This window comes from Vipera berus (assembly GCF_964194415.1).
Source record: "Vipera berus genome assembly, chromosome: 7".
Taxonomy (NCBI): Eukaryota; Metazoa; Chordata; class Lepidosauria; order Squamata; family Viperidae; genus Vipera; species Vipera berus.
In genome coordinates, this window is record NC_138209.1 from 55563115 (window position 1) to 55577639 (window position 14525).

General features: G+C 47.2%; 1 protein-coding gene and 1 long non-coding RNA gene across 2 annotated transcripts in view; both read left to right on the forward strand.

Moving 5' to 3' along the window:
• Positions 1–10717, forward strand: part of LCORL (ligand dependent nuclear receptor corepressor like) — a 246480-nt gene extending 235763 nt beyond the window's left edge. Inside the window, exon 9 of the transcript XR_014027093.1 lies at positions 10641–10717. The gene's annotated coding sequence lies outside the window, so the exon portion shown is untranslated. The remainder of the gene's footprint in view (positions 1–10640) is intronic.
• Positions 127–10058, forward strand: LOC308670926. The gene is made up of 3 exons (XR_014027116.1): positions 127–156; positions 1223–1333; positions 10049–10058. It is a non-coding gene; the product is annotated as an uncharacterized lncRNA (long non-coding RNA).
• Positions 10718–14525: the final 3808 nt, after the last annotated feature.

A 14525-nucleotide genomic window follows, 5' to 3' on the forward strand; every position in this document is an offset into this window, starting at 1 on the left:
CAACCAAGACCAATGCTCCTGCTACCGTGGTGGCGAACCTCTGGCACCCGAGCTACAGGTGGCATGCAGAGCCCTCTCTGTGGACATGTGCGCCGTTGCCCCAGTCCTAGGCCTTCAGTCCTGTCCATGAGCAACCTTCATCAATACCCGCACAGGGTAAGGTTGCCGTGCCTGTCCCCGCCACTCCCAAACATTTTTTTACTAACCTGCCTTTCAGCTGCATTGCATTTCTCTGTTCGCTTCTCAGCCTTTGCCGCTTGTGTGTGGGACTATTGGTTAAAAAAAAAAGTTCCATCAGACTTTCTGACTTCTCGCGAGATGTCAAGTGCTGGTGCTGGTGGTTGAGAGAAAGTTCACTGGCCTTTAGGGTCCAGAAAATGGTGGAGGAAGGATGGGGGCATTGGGCTGTGCCCCATGGGAAAGAGGAATGAGGTCCTGCCAGGCAGGTTCTTCTGCCCTGAGACAGTCTGGAATGCCAATCGAGGAGAATATTTCTGGCTCAGAGTTAAAATAAAGGGTCCTTGGGGGGGAGGTGTCTCTGAGGATGGTGGTTTTCTTGCAGACGTTTCAGGACCCAAAGTGGGATAATAAGTGAAGTAACGATGTTACCTAGTTTGGGTCATGAGATGTCTACAAGAAAGCCACAAAGTTCAGAGAGGACCAAGGAACCCACAACCGCCCTCTTCCTCCTTCTCCACTCCACAAACCCCATTCTCTTCTGGCACTGCTGATCTTACCTAGTTTGGGTCATGAGACGTCTGCAAGAAATGCTGAATGAAAATGGCACCCCTGTCCTGCCCCCTGCCTCGCCTCACCTCACCCAGCAGGACGAGCCTCCTGCCCACCGTCCCACTTGCTAGAGACCCCCTGGATCTCCCCCAATGTTCTGTCCCAGCCTAAGTACCTCCTTGTTACTTCACAAGGCAACCCCTCTTGTAACAGTAGACTGGAAAAATAAAACCTTTTTTATTTGAGTCACAGACCTTGTCCACAAACACAACGGAGCATGAGCCAAAACCGGAAATAACTCACTGGTACAATAAACAAACCATCATTTCTTGACACAGAAGTTCTTTGCAAACAGTTGCCTCCAGCAACTAGCCCTGCCTACACATTCCCTTTTTGTTATGCAGCCCCCAAGGCGTGGCTTCTCACTGCTTTCTCCTTCTCCCTTGCAGTTGACCCATTGCCTCCCTCTGATTTACTCATGTGACCTGTCTAGGTTTACGTGCATCTCTGAGGTCTTCCAGCTGTGCTGCCTCTTGAGTCTGACATCCTCCCAGCTGGCTTTCGGCTTGACCACGAGTGGAGGGGCCAGGTTCTTCCTCACTTTGTAAGTCTTGTAACTCATCAGAGCCTTCCTCCTCCTCTAATGGCTCCCCAGGCTCCTCCTCTGATTCCCCGAACTCAGTTGCTGGGATCACAGGCTGGCATGGAATCACAACACTATCCTGCACCGCAGGACTCTTCCCCTGGGTCTGCTGGTCTGGATGCGGTCGGGATGGGAACTGTTCATGGAAGGCGGTCGCCAAGGCAGGAGCATGAATGGTGGTTGCATCCTTCCAGGTGAACTCCAGTCCGTAGCCCTTCCACTCGATCAAGTACTGAAAGCGCCCTTTCAGCCAATGGGTGTCCTGAATGCTAGCGACCTCGTACTCGGGAGTGCTGTCTTTGTCATGTTCCGGGGAGGGTGAGGTTCTGCTCAGTGGAGTGGACATGCCAGTTGCTCGGGGACCAACAGAGACCGATGAAAAACCGGATGTACCCACAATGACCTTGGCAGAGTGGTGCGCGCGCACCTCTCCAAATGGAGAGTGGCACCGCCCGTTTGGAGAGGTGCGCGTGCACCTCCGCGCGAACAGGCAGCGGCGCCGCTCTTTGGGAAAGCTGCCGCGGCACATTTGCAGGCTGCCGAAAGCGGCAGCTCTGCAAACGGGCTGCAGCAGCTTTCCCAACAAGCGGCGCTGCTGCCCATTCCGAGAGGTGCGCGCGCACCTCTCCGAATGAGTGGAGGTGCGCGCGCACCTCCGCGCGAACGGGCAGCAGCGCCACTCTTTGGGAAAGCTGCCGCGGCACGTTTGAAGGCTGCCGAAAGCAGCAGCTCTGCAAACAGGCCGCGGCAGCTTTCCCAACAAGCGGCGCCGCTGCCCATTCCAAGAGGTGTGCGCGCACCTCTCCAAACGAGCGGAGGTGCGCGCACACCTCCCCAAACCTTTGGAGAGGTGCGCGCGCACCTCTGCGCGAACGGGCAGCGGCGCCGCTCTTTGGGAAAGCTGTCGCGGCATGTTTGCAGGCTGCCGAAGGCGGTAGCTCTGCAAACAGGCCGTCGCCGTCGCGCAACTGGGAACCGGTTCCATCACACATAAAAAAAATGGCAACCATGTGCGTCCGCGCATGCGCAAGAAAAACCTGTTTTGCGCATGCGCAAAACGTTTTTTGCGCGTGCATGGACGCACGCACGCGGCTTCCACTTTTTTTTATGTGTGATGGAACCGGTTCCCAGTAGCTCTTTTCCTTTTTCAGGTTGCCGACCCCTGTCCTAGATATAAGTATAGTTTATAGATTTAAGTTATTGGACCCTTATGTCATCCATCTGGACCAATTATTGTGATTCTGTCTTCAAGATCTCATTTGAAGATACTGAGGAATTAATTTTGCTAAATTCCAGTAAAATATCTATCTTTAAACATAGATTTTGTCCTGCTGAATTCATCAACAAGCTCATCTTGTTCTGCTTCAATAGGGTTCCTGATCTTGTTAATATCTATCTACTTATTTTCAATGAGCTATAAAGACAGGTGGTAAAAAATCATTAAATCTGTTCTGTTTAACAGTACATTTTCGTAGTACTAAAAGAGTGTCTGTCAGGACCTACTTCAGGCCCACATCTTAAGAAAGCAGAACTCTTGGAAACAATTTCTTCCAAGCAGGAACTTTTATTAAGAATAGGAGATAGCAGGCATAATAGACAAGATCTCAGATTTCCTGCACAATGCAGTAGTTTATATTGTCCCCAAGCAGGACCCCACCCTATAGATTGACACACACACACAAATGTGGGATAGCCAATCCCCAACTGTTAAATCTGTTGTGGGAACCAAGGAGATAATATCAGCCTGTCTCCAGCTCACGTGAGGGTCGGCGGCTTCTTCACACCTTCTCTGGGAGTGTAGACAAAATCCAGGCACTGAGGTTAGATCCCTATCTCCTCCTTTGTTCTATCTCCTCCTTTGTTCTTAATTGACAGTTTAAAAGATGGAGTTCAGAGAGAAACATAACGCAGGAAACAGGATACAGACCCAATAAACAAAATAAGGGATTACATTGTAGCGAGGGGAAGAAATGAAAGCAATTGTTCTGTTCCAGCCTACGACCGGCCCTGTTTGAATGTCAGGGACAACCCCTTTTTATAATCAACAGGCTGGAAAAAACCCAACCAAATTTATTTACAAAGAGTTCAAACAAAAGTTAAATGAAAAGTTCAAATAAGACTTAAACCAAAAGGTTAAACAAGAATAACAGACCAGGACTCTAGCAGAAGATCTTCAAACGGTTACCTTCAGCAACCAGCACCTCCCACACATTCCCCTTTTATCAGCAGTCCCAAGGCGTGGCTTCTCATTGCCTTCTCCCGAATTGCCTCATTGCTTTCCTCTGTTCTGTTCTGCTAGATTGTCTCCTGCTCCTAGCGTCCCTAAACAGAGCCAGCTGTGGATCGTCTTCTTCCAATCCCTCATGCTCACACAGCTGAGTCTGAGGAGGAACAAGATGGGAGGGGCCAGGCTGAGAGTGCTGCAGTGCATGAGAACCTTCCTCTGACACCAAAGGCTCTCCAAACCCCTCCTCCTCCTCCTCTTCAGAATCATCCGACTGAGCTGCCGGAACCACAGGCTGATGCTGAATCACAACACTATCCCGCACCGAAGGGCCCTTCCCCCAGGTCTGCCGATCCAGATGCGGTCGGGATGGGAATTGTTCATGAAAGGCAGACACCAAAGCAGAAGCATGAATGGTGGTCGCGTCTTCCCAGGTGAACTTCCCAGGTGAACTCCTCTGGTCCGTACTGGAAACAACCTTTCAGCCAACGGGAGTCCCTGATGCTGGTGACCTCATACTCGGGGGCACTGTCTTCGTCACGATGTTCTGGTGAGGGAGGTTCTGCTTGGCGGAGTGGACACACCGGTTGCTCGGGGACCAACAGAGACTGATGAAAGACCGGATGCACACGCAGGGAACGTGGCAGAATTAAGTGATAGGCGACCGGATTGATGACAGCCTTGATTGGGAACGGTCCTAAATATCGGTGGTCTAACTTCTTAGCTGGCCAGGTTGACAGTAGGTTCCTGGTAGACAGCCAGACCCGAACTTCCACCAATAGTGGAAGCGTATCCCGCCTTGACCGATCAGCAAACCTTCTGTAATCGGCCTTGGCCTTCTCTAACTGTCGCCGCACTACTCAATGGATCGCCTGTAACTCTGCCATGTAGTCGTTCACTGCTGGCTCCAGTGAGTCTAACGGGGAAAGGGTGAAAAACCGGGGGTGATATCCCACATTGGCCAAGAACGGTGTCATCTGTATGGAGGTGTGCTGCGAGTTGTTGAATGCAAATTCAGCTATGGCCAGATAGTCCACCCAATTGTTTTGCTGCTGATTGACATAGCAGCGCAGATATTGCTCTAGAATACCGATGACTTTCTCAGTCTCCCTGTCAGTTTGAGGATGATGTGCAGACGAGAGGCAAATCTTGACATCCAATGCATGCATCAACTCCTGCCAGAAACGGGCTGTAAACTGGGCCCCTCTACCAGATACGACTCTATCAGGGAGGCCGTGCAGCTGAAACACCTGCTGAATGAACATATGACTAGTGGCGCGGGCTGATGGTAAACCACGACATGGGATGAAATGCACCATCTTGGTCAGCATGTCCACCACCACAAACACTGTCGTAAAACCAGAAAATGGGGGTAAATCCATCAGAAAGTCCATGGACACAGCCCCCCAGGGTCTTTTGGGTGTCGGCAAGGGCTGCAGTAATCCAGGTGGGGCCCCTGTCGCTGACTTGGCCTGCCTACACGGGATACAGGAAGTGACGTAGGCCTGGACGATGTGTCGGACTCGGGGCCACCAGAAGGTACAGGAGACCAAGTTCAGGGTCTTGAACAGGCAAAAATGCCTTGCCACCGGGTTATCGTGACACTGGTGAGTCCCCTGAGTAGCCCTCCCGGAACATAGAGCCGGCCACGATAAAATAAGACTCCATCTGTGACCGTCCATGGAGAATCTGGCCCCACCTTCTTCCACTGAGCCACCCACACACCCTGCTGCTGTGCCTCCCAGATCCGAGCCCGTATATCTATCGGCTCCTGCACCGCAGCAAAAGACTCGATGGGGAGCACTGTCCTGGGCAGAAGCTTGTTTTCCGCTCGGGAATATTCAGGCTTCCTGGACAGAGCATCCGCTCTGATTGCAACCACTGGGTATGTACTTGACTCGGAAATTGAACCTCGCAAAGAAAAGAGACCACCAAATCTGATGTTGGTTCAATTTCCAAGCGGTCTGCAGGCTTTCCAAATTCTTATGGTTCCGTCTGGACCTCGATGCCGTGCACCCTCCAGATGATGCTCTAGGCCTCGAATGCCACTTTGATGGCCAGCAGCTCCTTCTCCCAGATGGTATAGTTGCGTTCCGACAGATTCAGTTTCTGTGAATGGTATGCGCAAGGGAAGAGGGTACCGCCGGGCGTCGTTGCCTGGAGTAACACCGCCCCAATGGTAATGTCAGAAGTGTCCGCCTCCACGACAAATGGCCATTGCGGGTCAGGATGCTTCAAGATGGGCTCCTTCATGAAGGCTTCCTTCAAAGCCTGAAAAGCCCGTTGTTCTGGAGCGTCCCACTGAAATCAAGTCTTCTTCTGCAGGAGCTGAGTGAGGGGGGCTGTCAGGGTAGCAAACCCAGGGATGAAAGCTCGATAATAGTTGGCGAACCCAAGAAGTCGCTGAACATCCTTCATATGACGTGGGGGTTGCCAACTCTGCAAAGACTCGACCTTACCCGGCTCCATGGCGATGCCCTCAGGAGAAATGCGGTGACCCAGAGAATTGATGGTCACCCGGTAGAACTGGCACTTCTCCAATTTGGCATACAGCTGATGCACCTCTTGCAACGGGGAGTAGATCAGGTCCAGTTTCGTGAAGATCTTAGCCTCCCGGAGTCGGTCCAAGAGTTCGGGGATGAGGGGCAGCGGGTAACGATTGCGCACCATGATGGCGTTTAATTTTCTATAATCGCAGCAAAGCCGCAATTCGCCTGACTTCCTTTTGATGAAGGGCACAGGTGCAGACACCGGCGAGGACAAGGGCTGGATGAAACCCTGAGCCAAATTCTTCTCCAGAAAGTCCCGCAATGCAGCCAACTCGGGGTCTGACATGGAGTACAAACGCCCCAATGGGATAGACATGTCAGGGATTAAATCAATGGGGCAGTCATAGGGCCTGTGTGGGGGTAATTGATCCGCCTCCGTTTCGCTGAACACATCAGCAAATTCAGTCAGTTCGGAAGGCAAGGAAACCCCTGGGGAACCCTCCACCTGGCCGGCACAGATATGGTGGGTGTGGTCCACGCACTGCAAGCTGGGAAGGTAACCAAGTTCTGTGACCAATAGATCTGTGGGTCATGCATCCGGAGCCACGCCAGTCCCAAGACCACAGGGAAATGTAGATCTGAGGTGATATAGAATTGGATGGCCTCCTCATGGGAACTGATGGCCATACATAACGGTTGCGTGACAGCCTTAATTGGCCCAGACAGGAGCACTCGACCATTGATAGTCTCCACTAACATGGGCGGTTCCTCCAGGCACTGGGGAACAGCCCATTTGGCCACAAATGCTGAGTCCATAAAATTTGTGGTGGCCCCAGAGTCAATTAAGGCATGGACTGGAATCCCCTTCAGCTTGCCGGGGAGGATCAGACGTGCCTCCAATATCAGATGCCATGGAGGTCCACAGGCAGCATCGGAAAGACGTCACTCGGTGTTGTGGGATGCCCAACCTAACACACCTTTTAGATCAGGCTCGGGGCATTTCCCGACAAAGGAGTAGGGGGCTTTCTCAGGGCAGACTCAGTCACTGATGCCCGTCGTCGCTTCTTTGGGCAGAAAGCAGCCAAATGCCCAGGGTCTCCACAGTAAAACCACAACCCCCCCGAACGTCGCCTGTTCATTTCTGCCACCAATAGACGAGGCCTGGCAGCACCTAGCTCCATTGGCTCCTCCCTTTGAACCAGGGTCTCATGCACAATAGGGGTCTCTGGGGTGGCACAGCGACTCCTTCGCTGCTGCAGCCAAGCGTCGATCCGCAGACAGAGATGAATCAGCCCATTGAGGTCTGAAGAAATATCAACATGGACCAGCTCATCCAACATCTCCTCCGACAATCCATCCTGGAAACTGTCCACAAGCGCAGCCTCATTCCAGGCTGAATCCTGGCTAAGCAGCTGAAAATTGCTGATATAGTCCTGTAGGGGGCGTTGACCTTGCCTCAGAGCTTTCAGGCGTCGGGTAGCAGTGTGTGTTTTTATGGGGTCCTCATACATCAGACGTATATGATTACAAAACCCCACAAAGTTGTCCAGCAATGGACTAGGTTGGGCCAGCAGAGGTGTGCCCCAACGAGCTGCATCACCAGAGAGAAGGCTTAACACAAACCCCACCTTATTCCGGTCAGTGAATGGGGACATTAGCTGCTCTCACGCTGATAAATAGCTGGCATTGTCCCAAGAAAGCAAGAAACATCTCTGGATTGCCATTAAATTTATCCGGCATCGCAACTTGGTATTTTCTCCTGGGTGGTAGTGATGGTGGTGGTGGTGGTGGTGCAGCATGGACCTGAGCTTGTAATTGAGCCACCTGAGCTGCCAACAAAGCGAGTTGCTAAGTGAGCTGGGCATTCTCAGCATGTAGCTGCTCCATAATAATAATAAGGGGTGGGAGGCTGAAGGCAAACTGTTCTGTTCCAGACTACGACCGGCCCTGTTTGAATGTCAGGGACAACCCCTTTTTATAATCAACAGGCTGGAAAAAACCCAACCAAATTTATTTACAAAGAGTTCAAACAAAAGTTAAACGAAAAGTTCAAACAAGACTTAAACCAAAAGGTTAATCAAGAGTTAAACAAGAATAACAGACCAGGACTCTAGCAGAAGATCTTCAAACGGTTGCCTTCAGCAACCAGCACCTCCCACACATTCCCCTTTTATTAGCATTCCCAAGGCGTGGCTTCTCATTGCCTTCTCCCGAATTGCCCCATTGCTTTCCTCTGTTCTGTTCTGCTAGATTGCCTCCTGCTCCTAGCATCCCTGAACAGAGCCAGCTGTGGATCATCTTCTTCCAATCTCTCATGCTCACACAGCTGAGTCTGAGGAGGAACAAGATGGGAGGGGCCAGGCTGAGAGTTCTGCAGTGCATCAGAACCTTCCTCTGACACCAAAGGCTCTCCAAACCCCTCCTCCTCCTCCTCCTCTTCAGAATCATCTGACTCAGCTGCCGAAACCACAGGCTGATGCTGAATCACAACAGCAATAGCCATGCAGGCACATCCCCCCCTACCCCTTGGAAGCATGGCAAAACACAGGAGAGGTGGGATGAAATAGAAATGAAATGGAAAAAAATAGGAATGGGTTTTGACAGTGTCCTTGGAATACATTTTCCTTGAAACAAGTTGTAATGATGCCAAGAAGATAATGGTAGAAGTTAATCATTGTGTCCTCCTAATTTTAATACTTGAAGGTCACATGGTTGAAGCAAACTAGAACAACAAGAAAAGACTTTGAGAGAAACCTTCAAACAACAAGATGTCCTATACCAGACATGGCAAACTCACGATGTCACATGACATCGTGTAACACGTTGGAACTTTTTCCCCATTGCCAGCAATGGGGTGGGCACAGTTTCCTTGTGACGTATCCAGCCCGTGGGCTGGCAGTTTGACACCCCTGTCCTATACTTTAATAAAGAGAAAGAGAAGGTGTTGCAAGATGCCATTAAGCAAAGTCAATTTCATGAGATTGTTCATTGTTCATTCACTAAATGCCTGTTGGAACTGGGAAATGTTACCAACGAAGATACCATCGTTTCTGCATCCACATCCAGATATGGATATTCCCTATTGATTGACGCCAGCATAAAAGGACTAAAGACTTTTTTCTTTGGTCACAGGAGGTAAAAGAAGCTTGGAAGAAGGAGTATGATGCCAAATTCAAGGCTCAACAGCAGTTACACTTTTGAGAAATGCAGGCCTTGGAAGAGAAGGCAAGAAAGTGTTACAGAGTGAACTAAACAGGATGCAGAAACAACAAATTTTTATGATAGGTATCATAAACCATGCTTCCACAGCACTAATTAGGGATATGAAAAACTGTATCCCTTTCATCTCTTGTTCTTGTTTCCTCTTGAGAATTTTAAGAGACATTTCAAACATACATTGAAGAATTATACTGCAGGATATTAATAAGTAATCATCAAGATATTACTCAATTTGGAGAGGAAAGGTACAGATTTTCACTTTTCCACTGGTGAAGTTAAAAATCAAGCCTTGGGGAGTATTGCAGCCACAGTGCCATATGGAGCCATATGGAGGAGAGATGTTTGCCTACAATGAAATGGATAAGCAGGTGAACCTGATCATACTGCTCAAATCAGAAAATACTACTTTTAATGCATGGCAGTGAAAGTGGAATGGCTGGTTGTGGGCATATGATACCATTGTGCCGTGTGGTTCACACAAATAAAAAGTGTTCCTTATTAGAAGCCTGATTGCCTTGTTTGTGCCAACAGAAGCTTCCAGATGGTCCTCAAAGTTAGCCCCATGTAGAATACTTTGAAGTAGTCAAGTTGAGCTGTAGCCAAAAGAGGGCTAAATCCAGTCAGCTCAGGAGTATCTGTAGCTGGTCCAGAAACATGGGACAACTTTACAGTGTTTTCCTCCTACAATATAACTGATTTAATTAAACTCTTCCTCCACATTCTAAAGTCTGTCACTGTTTTTAGATTCTCTGAGAAAGGAGTTGTCAGAGCAACAGGTATCTTCCATGATCCACAGCAAAGTGAAAGAGAACCTTCAAGTGAAACTGAAGAGCTTGATGGGTGTCCAGAAGCAAAAGGCAAGATTCTCACTTCATGGAAATGTTTTAGAACTGGATGGAAGTTTTAAATCTGTCCTTCAGTGCATTAGCTAAATTTTAAAAATTGGTAGTATTTTCATAGTACAAAAGAGTATCTTTTTTGAAAAAATTCCATCAGATTGTAGACATACCGCTACATATACCTTTCATGGCTGTATCATTAGATGGAGATGTCTGCAACGAGGGAAGAAGCATCAAAAAGTCAAGATGGCAGCCACAACTGTGGTTGAAGCCTCACTCCTTTTTTAGGAATACTGTATAGTAAGGTGTGCAAAAAGGGGGTGGGTTTTTTAAGCACACTGTTTTGGCTAGCATCTTGACTGCCATTGACATACATCTGCCACCCATCCATCTACCTACAGATGCCCCTGCTTTTGAGTGTGGGTGGATGGGAACTTGCAGCAAAGTCTCTGCAATTTTGCAAGAACATAATTCTAAAAAGGCACAAGGATGTACAGGTGAAACTCGAAAAATTAGAATATCGTGCAAAAGTTCATTTATTTCAGTAATGCAACCTAAAAGGGGAAACTAATATATGAGATAGACTCATTACATGCAAAGCAAGATAGTTCAAGCCATGATTTGTCATAATTGTGATGATTATGGCGTACAGCTCATGAAAACCCCAAATCCACAATCTCAGAAAATTAGAATATTGTGAAAAGGTGCAATATTCTAGGCTCAACGTGTCCCACTCTAATCAGCTAATTATGCCATAACACCTGCAAAGGGTTCCTGAGCCTTTAAATGGTCTCTCAGTCTGGTTCAGTAGGAATCACAATCATGGGAAAGACTGCTGACCTGACCTGACAGTTGTGCAGAAAACCATCATTGACACCCTCCATAAGGAGGGAAAGCCTCAAAAGGTAATTGCAAAAGAAGTTGGATGGTCCCAAAGTGCTGTATCAAAGCACATTAATAGAAAGTTATGTGGAAGGGAAAAGTGTGGAAGAAAAAGGTGCACAAGCAGCAGGGATGACCACAGCCTGGAGAGGATTGTCAGGAAAAGGCCATTCAAAAGTGTTGGGGACTTTCACAAGGAGTGGACTGAGGCTTGGGTCAGTGCATCAAGAGCCACCGCACACAGACGGATCCTGGACATGGGCTTCAAATGTCGTATTCCTCTTGTCAAGCCGCTCCTGAACAACAAACGTCAGAAGCGTCTTACCTGGGCTAAAGAAAAACAGACCTGGTCTGTTGCTCAGTGGTCCAAAGCCCTCTTTTCTGATGAGAGCAACTTTTGCATCTCATTTGGAAACCAAGGACCCACAGTCTGGAGGAAGAATGGAGAGGCACACACTGCAAGATGCTTGAAGTCGTGTGAAGTTTCCACAGTCTGTGTTGATTTGGGGAGCCATGTCATCTGCTGGTGTTGGTCCACTGTGCTTCATTAAGTCCAGGGTCAATGCAGCTGTCTACCAGGAGATTTTGGAGCACCTCATGCTTCCTTCCGCAGACGAGCTTTATGGGGATGCTGACTTCATTTTCCAGCAGGACGTGGCACCTGCCCACACTGCCAAAAGCACCAAAACCTGGTTCAATGACCGTGGGATTTCTGTGCTTGATTGGCCAGCAAACTTGCCTGACCTGAACCCCATAGAAAATCTATGGGGCATTGCCAAGAGAAAGATGAGACACATGAGACTGAACAATGCAGAAGAGCTGAAGGCCGCTATTGAAGCATCCCGGTCTTCCATAACACCTCAGCAGTGCCACAGACTGATAGCTTCCATGCCACGCCGCATTGAGGCAGTAATTGCTGCAAAAGGGGCCCAAACCAAGTACTGAGTACATATGCATGCTTACACTTTTCAGAGGTCCGATATTGTTCTATGTACGCTCCTTGTTTTATTGATTGCATGTAATATTCTAATTTTCTGAGATTGTAGATTTGGGGGTTTCATGAGCTGTACGCCATAATCATCACAATTATGACAAATCACAGCTTGAAGTATCTTGCTTTGCATGTAATGAGTCTATCTCATATATTAGTTTCCCCTTTTAAGTTGCATTATTGAAATAAATGAACTTTTGCACGATATTCTAATTTTTTGAGTTTCACCTGTAGAGATGAAGAAAGAGGACTTGTGATGGAGATAAGATCTGCTACCAAAGTGATAAGGGAAAAATATATTTAAGTCCAAAAAAGCAGAAAGCCTACAGAAGCAAGTCAGACACCACCCTAATTCCCATGGACATAAGAAAAGGAGGAGGCACAGCAAAATCAAGCCTGCAAAAATCAGTTGTTATAGCCATTCTCAATAAAAAATGGTTTTAATTTTTCTGTGGAGTTGATTCCTGGTCTGATCTATCAGATAAGGCTGACAAAGTATCGATGTTCTCTTACTTGTTTTTCTCAGTTTCTCACCAGCCTGTATAATTCACCCTGCTTTTGTTAAGCAAAATAACAACAACGAATTAAATCAGTACCGACTTGTGAAAGTGAATAATCTTAGATTATAGATTGGTTTGGTTTGAGAATCAGTCAGGCATCACCTGCACATTTTGAAGCATGATTTTCATACTCAAATGACACACTAACTTGCAACTGTTATTTAACAGGTGCTAGTTACTGTATTTAAATAGATGGATAGCCACATTATTTCCTTTGTGGATCACAATAAGGTTCGGGTACACTAGATGTATTCAATTGTGATAATATCTGATGATTTAAATGTACAGACTCTTCCAAGAGCAGATTTCTGTAACTTCACATGGTCTTGAAGGGTGAAGATTTTTTATGTATTTTTCTTCTGTTGTTCAATAGAAATTACCCTCCCCCCTTTCAGGTGAGCATCATTCTTTTTTGTACTTATGAAGTAGAATCTTATCACCACCTTTTCTAATGTAAAGGTTTAATACCTTCCTTTGCCAATTTACTCAGGAAGAAAGTTACCAAGAACAGATACAGTTTCTTAAGGATGAGCTAGAAAAATGTCAGAAAGAAATTTCAGAGCTCAAGAAGGAGAATTCTCTTTTGAAGGGCACAGTGGACCTGTTGAGTGGAGATGTGGAGCTACAGAAGCAAATTGCCCCAGTGCTTCAAGGCAGGGAAAATCAATAGAAAAGATCGTATAACATTGAAGGTATTCCTAGTTAAAAAGTTAAGAGTTTAACATGAAGCCAGAGAATATATATGAGAGAATACAATGATATATTATTGTGTATGTATTGTACATAGTTTATTTTTAACCATAATGATCCCCACTGGATTTAAAGCTGCTGAGAAAGTCTAGTTTGTTATAAGAATAACAAACTAGAATAAATGAGATGTATTCTATTTTCCAAAACTGGTAAGAATACTTTCTGTGTGTCACAATAATTGGTGTATTATTTACCAAGTGTAATTGTAACCAAGGCTTTCTAGTTTGAATAATGGTTGTTACAGAAGAAAAATATCAAAGCTGGATTTTTTTGTTCAGTGGCTTCCATTTACTTAAAATAGTTGGTATTATAAGCTCAGAGATGCTCATGATTTGCTATTAGAAGCATTTGAGTGTATCTTTTACTGTAATATTTTTATTATGAATCTTCATCAAACTAAGAATGCCATCTTGCCAGGCATCCAACATTTCATTTTTGCAATCATGGACAGCCAATAAAACCATTTGACTTTCTGATCCTGGACAGTTTCTTCCTGGACTGCCAACATTAATTTATTTATGCCCACATGGTTTGGCTTTCTCCTGCCACATTGCCGCCATCTGCTGCGGTCACCAGAGGGACTGTCCACAAGAAGACTCATTCAGGAGAGGTACCGGGGGCCCGGGTCAACACCAAGTAGGGTTTTCCTCCAGCCAGAAGAGCATGTTCCGCACTGGTGCCCTTTGCCCCCTTAAACTGAAGCTTCAACTCCAGGTCAAGCTTCAGGGAGTTCCATGCAAAATGGAACTGGACACAGGCTCAGCCATGTCCATCATCTCCCAAGGAACATTCAGGCATATATGCAATCACAGCAACAGATGGGCCAAACTCCGGCCATCTAATCTACTGCTCACAGACTTCCAAAACTCCCGAGTGGCAGTCAAAGGAGAAGCTACATTTCTCGTGCAATTTAAGGGTTTTGAAGGTCCACTAGATGTCGTAGTGGTGGAAGGCCAACGCATGAGCCTCATAGGCCTCAATTGGTTTGATGCATTGGGCATTCAAGTAACCAGCATTCACCGGACCCAAGTGGCAGACTTGTCTTCAGTCTGCCAAGAATTCGTGGATGTTTTCAGTTCAAGCCTAGGGGAGTACATGGGTCCTCCGATTGCCCTCAAGCTTGATCCCATGGTAATGCCAGTGTGGATCATACCTTTTGCTTTAAAACCCAAAATCGATGCAGAGCTGGACAAGCTGGT